This window comes from Condylura cristata, unplaced genomic scaffold, assembly GCF_000260355.1.
Source record: "Condylura cristata isolate star-nosed mole 26May11 unplaced genomic scaffold, ConCri1.0 scaffold00019, whole genome shotgun sequence".
NCBI classification, from domain to species: domain Eukaryota; kingdom Metazoa; phylum Chordata; class Mammalia; order Eulipotyphla; family Talpidae; genus Condylura; species Condylura cristata.
Genome location: NW_004567120.1, coordinates 13,524,580 through 13,538,226, shown reverse-complemented (window position 1 = coordinate 13,538,226; position 13,647 = coordinate 13,524,580).

The window sequence follows — 13,647 nt, the reverse complement described above, 5'->3', positions numbered from 1 at the left end:
CCACCTTCGCTCCTAATACATGTGGGCGTTTGTAGGTGCTCAGAGAGAGGGTTAAGTGGACCAGGAGCCGGAAACCACACTCCCATTTGTTCCCACCATCAGCCCTCTGTGCTGATCAGTTTTGTAAAATTGTCACACAATCCAAGGACTTTCTCATACCTACATCTTTCCCTTAAATTCCAAAAAAGTTATCCCCAAACCAGTTGGCATTAGCTTTCAACTTAGCTCTTAGGATGAAAAGCTAGAGGCCATTCAGCTTCTGGCATTCTAAATTTCCTGGTTTTCCAGTTTCCATGTCAAATCTGTTGTGATTTTGACAATGGACTCAGAATTAGAATGTCCTTTTCTTTCAAAGAATAAAGTGTACCTTCATTTAGTTTCACATATAAAAATGCATGGAAAATCTTAGCATGGACCACATATTGTAGGGATAACAGAAGCTGGGACTAGTCAGAAGGGTTGGTTAGAAAGGGAATAACATTTCTTTTTGTCGGGCAACATGGTAGAGATAGTACTCTTATTCACCCTGTTTTGATAACTTTGATCTATGGCGCCTTTACTCTGTGCCTAGTTATATGCAAAATAATTCAAGTGGAAGATCCTGTTTGCTCCTCACATTAACCTTAAGAGTTAGGTGCTATTATTCCCATTTAAAGATGAGGAAGCTGTTACCCATGGTCACTGAGTGAATACAAGGGAATAAAAGTTCAGCGTATCTGACTCTAAAGCCCTTGCTCTAGCGAGGCTCCAGCTGACTGGAATTGCTGGAAAGCAGGCTGCCAGGTTTGCCAGAAGATCCAGAAAAAAAAAATATATGAAATCTTCCAATCCTTAAATGTTGGCAATTAATTCAAATCTGTTTTATCAACACCATGCTGGCCAACTAAAACAAGTCTACGGACCAGATTCAGCCTGCAACTGCCAATTTGTAACCTCTGCCTAAAAGGCTTGTTTTTAGGTAATTTTCACAACTCGGAAGCAGTGAAATATAATAGAAAGCGCTGCCAAAATCAGCAAAATTTGAATGACATCATTCTGCCCTCATCTTTCTGCTCCTATATGTGGTTTCTTCTCTACCCTCTATCCCTACCTGCAAGTTTCTCTAACCTTATCCTTCATTTTGATGATCTAGTTCGGATCTCAAATCCATAACGGCTAAGGGCTGAGATCTCATGAGGTTACAAGAAAAGAAGACCCACAAGAAAAAAAACAAGCTCAACGCCCCATCTGACCTGATCCTTTTTCATGTACAAACTTTGCTGCTCTTCTTAATCAGAAGCAGATAACTTGGCATAGTCTTCAGATAAGTGATGCCCCAAGGAGCAAGGGGCTGGGCTGTGATAGACAGGGCATCCTAGAGAAGGAGGAGGCCCGTGTTAGCCTAGGAACACAAAGTAGCCTATCCTGACCCCCCCTGCGCCCAGGACAAGCACCAGTGCTAGTTAGCCTGGAGGCAGAGTGTGGGCCTGATGTGAGTCCTCTGCCCTTCCTCATTCTCTTTTCTCCTGACCACCAGCTTCTGAGATGTCTGGCATAGTGATGGTTCCCTGAGAGTTCAGGGCAAGTTTTCTGGAGAAGTGATGTAAAAACTGATGTTACAACTTAAAACCTGACATGAGAAGCACAAGTAGGAATTATCCAGATGGAGGATGGATGGAAAAGCATTTCAGGCAGAGAGGACAGCCCCAAAGTAGGAAAGTTCATGCCACTTATGAACAATTAGCAGAATGACAGGGAAGCTGCAGAGAGGACGAAAGTGCTAAAGCTAGGGCCCTGGAAGCAGGCAGGAGGGCAGAACACGAGGGTTCTATAGTTCTAAAATAAAAAATCCAGTGAGTCTGTGAAGCTACTGGCAGGAGGCAGAGCCAGGCAGACTGAGTTGGAGCCTGCCAGCAACTGACAGCAGCCCCCAGGGGGTCTGGAGAACGTGATTGGAAGGTACTGAGGAGCAAGTTTTTGAATAGAAGGATTGGAGGAAGCTTCAGAGAAGATGTGATGCTTAGTTGAACCTGGATACTTCATTGTTTTACTTTTAAATTATACTGTTGTCTTGAGATAATGTTGGTTTACCACACTGTATATGATTTATGAGTGTAGATTCATCCTAATTCAGGTGTGTGTTGCCATACCATCTCCACAAAGAAGGCACCCTAATCGCCCCCCATCATCCACTGTGTCCCCCACACTTTGCTCTCCACGGCTTTACCTCCCCTTCTGATAGCCTCCATGCTATCATCAGAGTTGTGGGGTTTGTTTTGGTTTCGTTTTGAACCTTGACACATTAAAGCATTAATTAGCCTAACAGCTAGTAGTTCTAATATTAGATATGAAAAATAAAAATCCTTCAGCCTAAACAGGAACTAATTTTTCCTTTCTGTATCTAGCAAAATAATCAAAGCAAGTATATAAAACTCACATGCTTCACAAGTGTACTGCAACTATAATGAGCTCATTGTTTTATTTATCATTTATCAATAATCAGAAGCAACTTTATGCTTCCATTACTAATAGGATTCTTTACAAGTATATTGGCATTTCAATTGGCTTTCATTTGGGATTGAAGTATGACCAAGGATAATTAATATAATATTTTTCTGTTGTGATTATGAAGCATATTTCTAAAGTACTTCCTGCCTTGGACTGGTATACATATGTATGCAGCACATACACATAAACATAACATACTCAGATATTTGTGAGTGTATAAACATGTATGCATGGACACACATCTACATGTAATCTGCTTATATATGCATGTATACACATACCTATATAGACATGCAGGCAGATGTGAGAAAGAGAAAGACAGTGGTGGGTGGGTGGGTGGATGGATGGATGGGCAGGCAGATGGGTGGATAGATAGATGGTAGATAGATAGATAGATAGACAGACAGACCTATATCTATAACCACATATAAGTACAGGTGCATATACACAGGCATGTATGTAAAACCAATACTGTGAGGAATCCTGACTGTACAGGAAGAATTAACAAATTAATTTATTTTCTTCTGTATTGACAAACCTTTTATCTGTGATTAAAAATTTGTTACATAGCCCTCCCTGGTGGCACAGTGGGTTAAAGCACAGCACTAATATGTTAAAGCCACTGCAGCATGAGTTTGATTCCCGCCTGCTCAGGAGGTGACCCACATGGCGTGGCAGACCTCTCCTCACCCGCCCGCTGCTCCCCTCAGCAATGTACTTCGTCAATCTGCCTGTTCTGCTCCCCACTCTGTCTCTGGTGAATCCTCTCACCACCCTGCACCTCTGGCCTGTACCCCAGTTCTGTATGTGTAAATAAACCTTAAAAAAAAAATCTCCTTTAAAAAAAAATTGTTACATGTTGGGCCCTCCCTGGTGGCACAGTGGGTTAAGGCACAGCACCAAGAAGCTAAAGCTACTTCTGCATGCATTAGATTCCCTCTTGCTTGGGAGGTGATCACCATGGTGCAGCGGACCTCTCCTGGCCCTCCCACTGCTCCCCTCAGCAGTGTGCTTCTTTGATCTGCCTGTTCGGCTTCCCACTCTGTCTCTGGTGAATCTCTCACCGCCCCTTCACCTCTGGCCTGTACCCCAGTTCTGTATGCACAAATAAATAAATCTTAAAAAAAAAATTGTTACGGGCCCTCCCTGGTGGCGCAGCGGGTTAAAGCACTGCACTAAGAAGCTTAAGCCACTTCCGCATGAGTTCGATCCCCGCCTGCCCCGGAGGTGATCCACATGGCGCGGCAGACCTCTCCTGACTCGCCCGTTGCTCCCCTCAGCAGTGTACTTCGTCCATCTGCCTGTTCTCTCCCCACTCTGTCTCTGGTGAAGCTTCTCACCCTCCACATCTCTGGCTTGTACCCCAGTTCTGTATGAATAAACAAATAAATCTTTAAAAAAAAATTGTTACATGTCACTAAATCCATTTTGGATTTCTCAGGTCTTAAATTTTACAAGTCAAATTCTAGTCAAAATGTATTAAGATCAATGTTCAAGTAAGTTAATAAATATTTTTCTTTCAGAATTGCAGCAAAAGTCAAAAGCTAATTGATGCTTTAAATTATTATTTCAATTATGATATTGTCCAAATTGCTATTAAACTCACTTAAAAATAAAAGCCTTGGCCCTCCCTGGTGGCGCAGCGGGTTAAAGCACAGCACTGAGAATCTGAAGCCACTTCCGCATGAGTTCAATTCCCGCCTGCCGCCTGCCCCGGAGGAGACCACATGGCGAGCCAGACCTCTCCTGACCCGCCCGCTGCTTCCCTCAGCAGTGTACTTCGTCGATCTGCCTGTTCTGCTCCCCACTCTGTCTCTGGTGAAGCCTCTCACCGCCCCTGAGCCTCTGGCCTGCACCCCAGTTCTGTATGAATAAATAAATAAATCTTTAAAAAAAATAAAATAAAAAAATAAAAGCCTTGTCCATTCACACCAAAATTATGAACTTATTTAACTATAAAATATAATCATTCTTGATAACAAAGTTTAATGCTCTCTTTAATTATGAGGGGGAGGAGAAGAGTATTATAGATATTATAAGTGGAAGGAATTTGTTAAGGAGGTATTAGGTTATTTGTGGGATCCATATCTTAATGCCACTTTTTCTCCAAAATATAGTAAACTTTGAATTAATTGCTCTCTAAACTTCATGCCATATTGTGAAAGCAGTAAAAATCATGCCAAATATTTTTACCTGCTTAAGCAAAGTTTTCCCGGTATACCTTATAAAATTTATACGTGCAACATCTAACTTGTAAAAATTATAAATTGGAAACAGCATTTTCTAAATGTATTTTTTTCATGAGCATCATGCTTTAAAATAATCCTGGGTTGAACAAAATATATTCCAGAATACATACAGGTGACCATGACATTTTCTTAACAGGATTTCTACATAACTTACTAAAATAGCATGATACTGACATGAAAACAGACAAGCAAACCAGTGGAATAGAATCGAGACCCCAGAAAGAAAACAGTTTTATATTGGAAGTTAATATACATACAGGAGCCAAGAATATACATTGGAGCAAGGAAAGCTTCTTCAATGTTTGGCGTGGGGAAAACTGGACAGCCCCAAGCAAAAGAATGAAATTAGACCACTATCTTACCTACACACAAAATCAACTTAAAGAATAGAAGACCTGAAACCATAAACTATGTAGAAGACAAAGCAAAACACTTCATGAAATAAGCTTCAGTGATGTATTTGAGGAAAACAAAAGAGAATATGAACAATTGGGACGACGTCAAACTAAAAAGCTTCTGCACAGTGAAAGAAACCATAACCAGGACAAACCCTAAAGAATGGAAGACAATATTTGTACACCATACATCTGACAAAGAGCTGATATCAAAGATCAATAAAGAACTCCTACAACTCAGCAAAAAGAAAACAAATAACCCAATCAAAAAATGGGCATAATAGCTAAACAGACACTTCTTTAAAGAAAACATAGATGGTCAACAGCACATGAAAAAATGTTCATCATCACCTGTCAGGAAAGTGCAAATCAAAACCACAATGAGACACCACGTCACTCCAGTGAGAATGACCCATGATGAAAAGACAAGAAGTGCTTGCTAGGAGAAAAAGGAACCCTTTACACTGTTGATGGGAAGGTAGACTTGTTCAACTCCTGTGGAAAGTGGTATGGAGGTTCCTCAAAATATTAAAAATGGTGGCCTCTCTGGTGGCACAAGGGGTTAAATCACAGCACTATGAAGCCATTGCAGCTACTGCAGCACGAGTTCAATCCCTGGCCAGGGAGCTGATGCACATGGTGTAGCAGACCTCTCTTGCCTTACCTGCTGCTCCCCTTAGCAGCATATTTTAGTCAGCTCGCCTCTTCTCCTCCCTACTCTGGTGAATCCTCACACCTCTGGTCTGTACCCAAGATATTCTATGCATAAATAAATAAATCTTTTTTAAAAAAAGATTAAAAATGGATCTACCATATGACCCAGCAATTCCACTCCTGGTTGTCGACATGAAGAACACAAATACACTAACTCAAAGTGACATGTAAACTTCCATATTCATTGCATCACTATTTACAATAGCCAGCCAAACTATGGAAACAACCTAAATGTCCAAAACTAGACAAGTGGTTCAAGACATAGTATATGTACACAATGGAATACTACTTAGTGATAAAAAGAGATAAACTCATGCCATTTTCAGCAACATGGATGGAGCTAGAAGGGGTGTGATAGGAGAAATAAGTCAGAAGGAAAAAGACAAATTTCAGATGGTGTCACTTGCAGGTGCAAAATAGAGAAACTAGGGTCATATAAAGACAAACTCAAAAATTAGCCCTTGAATACAGAACATAGAACTGAGGCATTCAGAGGGGGAGGGATGAGCACCAAGTGGGGAGGGAGCACAGTGGTGGTAGTCTATGGGTGCTTTGGTGGTAGGAGTGCTATAGTAAGACCACCAGAAGAGGCAGATCCTATGTTTCCAAGATACAAAAAATAATGTAAACTTACCTTTAAAAAAATCGTTTTTGTGTCTTTTGGGTAGATACCTAGGAGTGGAGTTACTGGATCATATGGAAACTCCATTTTTAGCAGTTTGAAAAACCTCCACACAGCTTTCCATAGTGGTTGCACCAGTTGGCATTCTCTCTCTCTCTCACACACACACACACACACACATGCACACACACACACACACACACAAAGTAGTTGTAATAAAGTAAAAAATAACCTAACAACTATAAAACAGAGATATTCTACAGAGGAGAGGGGAACAGGATCAAAACGGGGGTGGGAAGAGGAGCACATGGGACTATGGTGATGGCACATGGGTGAAGTGCTGGTGGGAAGTCCATGGGGATTACAACCAAGATGAAAAAAATGTACAAAATGAATAATAATGTAGAATATATATATATATATATATATATATATATATATATATAATTTAAAAAACCTTTTCTCAACTGTCAAAAGTTAGAAAACACAGATAACCAAAATGTAAAAATTTCACATAACCCCACAACCAAGAGATAACAACTACAAACATTTTTATAATATATTATTCATATATACACATATATGTACATGTGTGATATACACACAATTATAAACAAAAAATAGATTATATTGTATCTTCCTGTTTGGTAATATCTTCCTTTAGTAATATATCATGAACATCCTCACTCAATGATAACAAAAAACATGTAAGCCATTATAATTTTAGTGGCTTCATAGTATTCTCGTATATTGGTTGCCATACTTTGACCAATCTCCTATTGTTGGACATTTCATTAGCCCTCGTTATCCACACCATAATTAACACAGTGATTATATTGCATTGAATCATATATAATTGCCATTGCTGTAAGTCAAACATGGTCAAATATTTGTAATTTCACATTATCCAACTTAAGTCATACAAGTCTGTGCCAAACTCTGATTATTTCATTTGGACAAATTTCTAAAAGTGAATTACTGAATTGAAGGGTCTGCACATTTCAAAAGTTTGAAACATATTACCAGATTCAGAACTGAATTTATCCCCTTTATTCCTGAAGCAATCCTACTTTATCACTGGGTTTCCTTGTGCTACTATAGAGAGAAATACAGACTGACTGGTGTAAGATGTAGTCATCTAATTTATTCATCGTAATTCACTTACAATGACAAAAAGTGTATATTTTTACAAAACAAAAATAAGCTCTCATGAAAAGAGTTTATTTTTCTTATTTCCAAAAAGTTTATTTTTTTTTTTATTTCCAAAAGAAATCCCCTTTTAGCAAAAACCTCACTACAACCAGTTTGGGTGGTCCTGGAATCTACTCTTACTGTCCAGCAAGGGTATTTCTGTTCTTTACTTGAAGCATGAGGTCAAAGCCCCATTTGAATTATTACAGTGAGCAATATTAGAATCAAGCAAGTTGTCTTAAACATTATGTAGCAAGTATTGCTTGAGAATAAATACCTATCCTGCTGAAACTTCCAAAAAATCAAAAAAGAAGGAACACCTCCAAACACATCTCATGAGACCAACATCACACAAAGAAAACTGCAGGCCAATTCCTGTATTTTTGCATTTAACATAGATGCAAAAAACCCTCAATAAAATCTTAGCAAACCCATTGCATCAATGCATTAAAGGATCATACACCACGACCAAGTGGGATTCATACCAGCTATGCATCCAAATCACCTGGAAGCTTATTAAAGGGCATATTCTCGGTCCTACTTCCAACCTAGGTCAGTAGGTCTGTGGTGGAGCCTGGGGGTCACGTTTTTAAAAAAAGAATCTGACCTGATGTCAGTGCTGGTGGTTCCTGGATTTCGTTGGGTAAATCCTGTAATAAGAGTTATAAGACATCTGGAAAATGGAAGCAACTTTTGCTAGGAGGGCACGGGATGACTCCAGTTGCAAGGTCACCTGTTTACAACTTCCTGGTTCACAGACACATTTTTCTTCAAACTGTCGCTGCCCTGGCCTCTCACGACACCACTCTGCTAGGTTTCCTTCACCTTTCTCTGGCTGCGCACTTGACACTTGGCAAGGGCTGACTCTATGACAGAGACATGCAAAATGCCCAGAGGAAGAGCCTTTGCGTGACCCGCTCTCTGCTAAAAGCATATTTACTTCTGCATCTCCACCTTCTCGGCCTATACCTCCTCTGGACAGCCTTGGAAGGGGTCTGGGTGGCGCCTGCAACCGGGATCCTCTTTTACAGCAGGATGATCTATATAGAAAACCATGGATCACATTATATATGTAATTAAGACCATTTAAGTCAAGAGCAATTGTATGTGAAAAGATACACTGGTGAACCAGCCTAAATTCACCGGTTTCATTCCACATTCATTTGCTTTGTAGATATAGAGTGCAGTGGGAAGAGCAGCATGGTGTCTGACAGGTCCTGAAAAGCTGCACTTGCTGTAAGTAATCTAAATTGAGCACTATTATCGTTTACAGATTTATTCTGTTTAGAATCAATAGGAATTAAAGCCCTGAAAGCTTTAAGCTGATGCTAATCACTTTTGGTACAGTAACTCCTTGTAGTAAAGTTCTGTAGGTTTTCCTTATTATCTTAGTCATTGGAGCTTCTTGGACAGCAAAATATTTAAATGATCTTTGTATTTTTCACAGGTTCGTCTTTCTCCCCTTTCCCCTCCCTTTCATCTCAGGTCTAGCAGGAGGGGTGGAGGGAGGAACGAAGACTGGCAAGGTTTGAAACTGGGACCTGAGAAACCTCTTTCCTCTCTTGCCTCTGTTTTCCTCTCTGAAAATGGGAGATTGAGCCACACACACTCTTTCTGTCGATGAGGTCGTCCTCTACCTTGCCTGCACTGCCACTGGGCCAGCCTGGCCTTCAAGGAGAGCCTTTTGATTCATGTGAAGTCTAAAGCCTGAGAACTCGTCACCCTTTGGACCTGTTTTTTTAGTCCCCCAAACTGGGTAACCCTGTCGTTTGCATTTACTGAATTATACTTGACTCTTTCTCTGGGTTTTGCCCCAACCAGCTTCAAATCTAATGATTTTACTTCAAGAACATTTTCCAAATCAACCGATGCTTCCTAATTCTTAGTATCAACAGTCAAGTTCAGGTGCTCATTGTCTCTCCACCAAGTTGTTAGCACTGTCTCCTAACTCTTCCTACTGCCAAGTTCTCTGTCTCCACTACCGCTGACCATGCAGCTGGAAGGCCAACATGCCTAAACCATGCCATCTTAAGACACCTTTGCTTTGAATCTTATCAGTGGTTTCCTATCATAGACAACATCAAGTTCCAGCCCCCTGGCCTGGTATTCAAAGCTTGACAGGAAGTGGCCCTTATTTATTTGGCCTCATCTTCTACCATCCACGATACATCCTGTGTCCCAATCTAGACTACTAATCACCCAAATATGCCCTTATTCTCACCTTCACTATTAATTTACCCAAGGCCTAGTTTAAATATCCCCCCAGCTACATAGCACACTAGAAAGTCTTTTTTCCTTTCATAGTACTTAATTATAATTCAATTTTAGAAAGACCACTTTGATTCTTATATCCTTCCTACTCAAACTGAAAGCTTTTGACAGTGTAAACCATCTTTTTAGTTTCTGATTCAAGTTAAAGTCAGTAAAGTCAGGCAGCCCTGGAGCAGATATGTGCAATGAAGTATAGTGAGTCACATATGAAATTTTTAAAGTTCTGTTTTAGCCTTTCTTTAAAAATAAAGACATAAGAAAAATGAATTTTAATCCTATATTTCAGCTTATCAAAATACAAGAACTTCAGCATGTAATCATATAAAATATTTCAGACATATTTTATATTCTCCTTTCATACTAAGTCTCCATCTGGATCAGCTGCATTTCAAGTGCTCAGTAGCCTCATTGACTAGTGGTTACCACATTAGTAAAATCCAGGTGTCTCACTATTGTCATTCACTTAACAGCTGTGTGACCTGAACTTACTGTTCAACACCTCTGTGCAGCAATGAAAGAACCTACAGCAGGAAGAGTAAGAGTGCCTACCTGATGGGAGTTCAGTGAAGGTTAAATGAGAAAATATCAGTAGAGATCTTTGCAAGTAGTTTGGCACACAAGAAATTGTGTGGTTAGGACGTTGCTGCAGGCTCCAGGAAACATCCCTTGTTGCCAGTGAAGACCTGTTTATGGAACTGAACTGAAAATTCTGCTAGGAGTTCCTGAAATTGTGGAGGGATTAGAGAGTCACACTTAAGAAAAATTAGCCTGGAAGTATGAGGTGTCTTAAAGTATAAAGTCGCAATGAAAGACTTTTCAATGCACTGACTTGGCAGCCTATCAGTGTCACTTCCCTTCTCCCTGGCCACCAGGGAAGGGCCTGCCATGTCTCAGATCACTGTTCTCAGCCTTGGCTGCATATTGGAATCATCTGGGGAATTTAAACATCTGCTACCTGTGTCCCTTCCCCAGCGACTCTGATTTCATCTGTCTTGGATAGCACGTGAGGAGTGTTTGAACTCCCTAGTCAACATGCAGCCAAGGTGGCCCAGATCACCTTACTGGGATCCGTGTTTCTCAGATTTCTCCATAGATGACCCAAGTCAGAATTTCTGGAGGCATTTGTTTAAAAGACAGATCCTTGGGTGCTCTTGCAAGCATCAGACGAAAATATTGGGAGTGTGAAGCAACAGCCAACCTTTATAACAAGTCTCGAGGTGAGCTTCACTTTCTGGCATTCTTGCCAGCCCTCTTTCTATGTACAACCCCCCCACTGCTGTATCGTGAGATGCTCTTCTAAATGCACATGTTGTTAGAAGGTGACCTCTTGGCCTTGGTCTCTGGACGGAAAAGGTGAGGTGCCTTTCCTGTGCAGTGGGGTGTTCCTACCTCTACTACAACCCCTCCTTCCCAAACACAGTTGCTAGGTGGTTCAAATTCACTGCTCTGACCTAGTAGAGGCCTTGTTCTTCCATATTCCCCACCTCTAGCAGCAGCAGGACTGATATCTGTGAGAGATGGGGAACGCGAAATCAGGGAAGGCCTCACAGAGGAGGCTGCATTTGAAATGAGTAGCCTTTCCTCAGGCAGAGATGGCAGAAAAAGTCAACAGTTTGAGACATAACTTACTGTTAGAGACATAATTTACTGTTAGAGACTCAAGGCATGGGCCCCCGAATGAGAGGGTCATGGATTCAAACTCTAGTCTTGCCCCTTCTTAGCTCCATCCATGACCTTGTGGCTCTCATCCCCTTGGCTTTCTCTTTTATAACATCATTTTAGCAATCAAAGCTGCCCAGTTAGATACCTGTGCTCCTAACAACAGTTTCCCTGGGACCACTGACCATCTCTAGTACCAACTGGTTTGTCTCCCTTTCTTCCCAGCCCTCTGCTGTAGGGTGCCATACAAGAAACTTCTAGTTGCTTGCCTTCCTGGTGGTACAGGGATTAAAGTCTCAGCATTCTGCAGCTATGCACAGCCACTGCAGCATGAGTTCAATCCCTGGCCAGGGAGGTGACCCACATGGTGCAGCAGGCCTCTCCTGTCCTGCCCGCTGCTCCCTTCAGCAGTATATTTCAGTACATCTGCTTGTTCTGCTCCCCACTCTGTCTCTGGTGAATCCTCTCCAATGCCCCTCCCCCTCACACCTCTGGCCTACACCCCAGTTCTTGCATGTATGTGTAAATAAAAATAAATCTTAAAAACAAAAACTTCGGCCCTCCCTGGTGGCATAGCGGGTTAAAGCACTGCACTAAGAAGCTTAAGCCACTTCCGCATGAGTTTGATCCCCGCCTGCCCCGGAGGTGACCACATGGCGCGGCAGACCTCTCCTGACCCACCCGCTGCACCCCTCAGCAGTGTACTTGGTCAGTCTGCCTGTTCTGCTCCCCACTCTGTCTCTGGTGAATGCTCTCACCCTCCGCATCTCTGGCCTATTCTGTATAAATAAATAAATAAATCTTAAAAAACAAAACAAAACAAAACTTCTAGTGCTTCTTCTTATGCTTGGTTGCCAAGCTGTTAGAAATCATCGTTCTCACCAATGATTGCCCAGTGTGGTGTATTTTGTTGAAGGTGATTTATCTAGATGGCAGGCCTGGTGGCAACTTCAACCCCAGTGCACAAACTCAGCAGCAAAACCTCAATCCCAGGCGCCCCGATCATCTGTGTGAGTGTACATCAGTAGTTCTCACAGGGCTGAAGAAAACAAGAATCACAGTCACTTGGGCAAAGGTGCTAAAATCCAGTCTCGCATGTCCCACCTAGGTCCTGCTGTGTGGGAATCCCTGGGTGTGAAGCCTAGGGACCTGTTTTTGGTTTTGCTTTTCCCAGGCAACTGTCAATTGCAAGTCTGCTTAAGGACAGAAGGAATAGTAATGAGAACATAAGTACAGAAAAAGTGTGGTAGTGTCAGGTCAAAACTTTGCTCATCCCACACTTTAACTGACTTCTCTTTCATTCCCCTCCACAATGAAGGGCCGACTCTAGGCGGGGGCAGTGTTGCTGGTTGTTTCTGACTCTGCTTTCCAAAGCTCTCTGGGAAGCCTGGCCCCGTGCCCAGGTGGTGTAATCTCAGGACAATTGGACTAATCAGGTTAGAGTACTGTGTTAAGAGGAAGGACAGGAATGGCACGGTCCCCTTCCTGCGGGCCATCAGCTTTGTAACAGGGATTCTGGGAAACAAAATCTTAAGCACAGAAATGACTTAGGATAAAATTTCAATCCAGCAGCAGAATGGTGGGAAGAAGAAGAAGCTACAGGGAGGTGGTGACATGGAGGGGGGAGATGAAGGGGAGTGGCAGTCGTTCAGCTGATACATCCCACGATGGGATCATTTTCTGTGTTTCTCCGTGGAAACAACCCTCTCTAGGAGTCACTGGGTGTTGCTGGGTGGCATTCTTGCTTAGCCTGCACACCCTAGCCTAAAAAGTATCTCTTTCCTCAGCAGTGGGTGCCCATGTAAAGTGCTCTGTGGATATGACTGTGCCTCCAGGAGTCCAGCTGGACCTTGGCAAGGCCACAAGGCTTAGTTAGCAAAATCCAGTGGGAGTGGCTGGTGGCCAGCCAGATCTATTTGGTGGACTTAGCAGTTCTCCCTTGTCTTGTCTCGTCTCGGTGTTAAGTTAAATCTAGCATGATCAAATCCAGTATTTGTATAAAAAGTCATTATTTTTAAAATCATGAACCATTTCCCCTAAAGAAAGATTAATCACATTT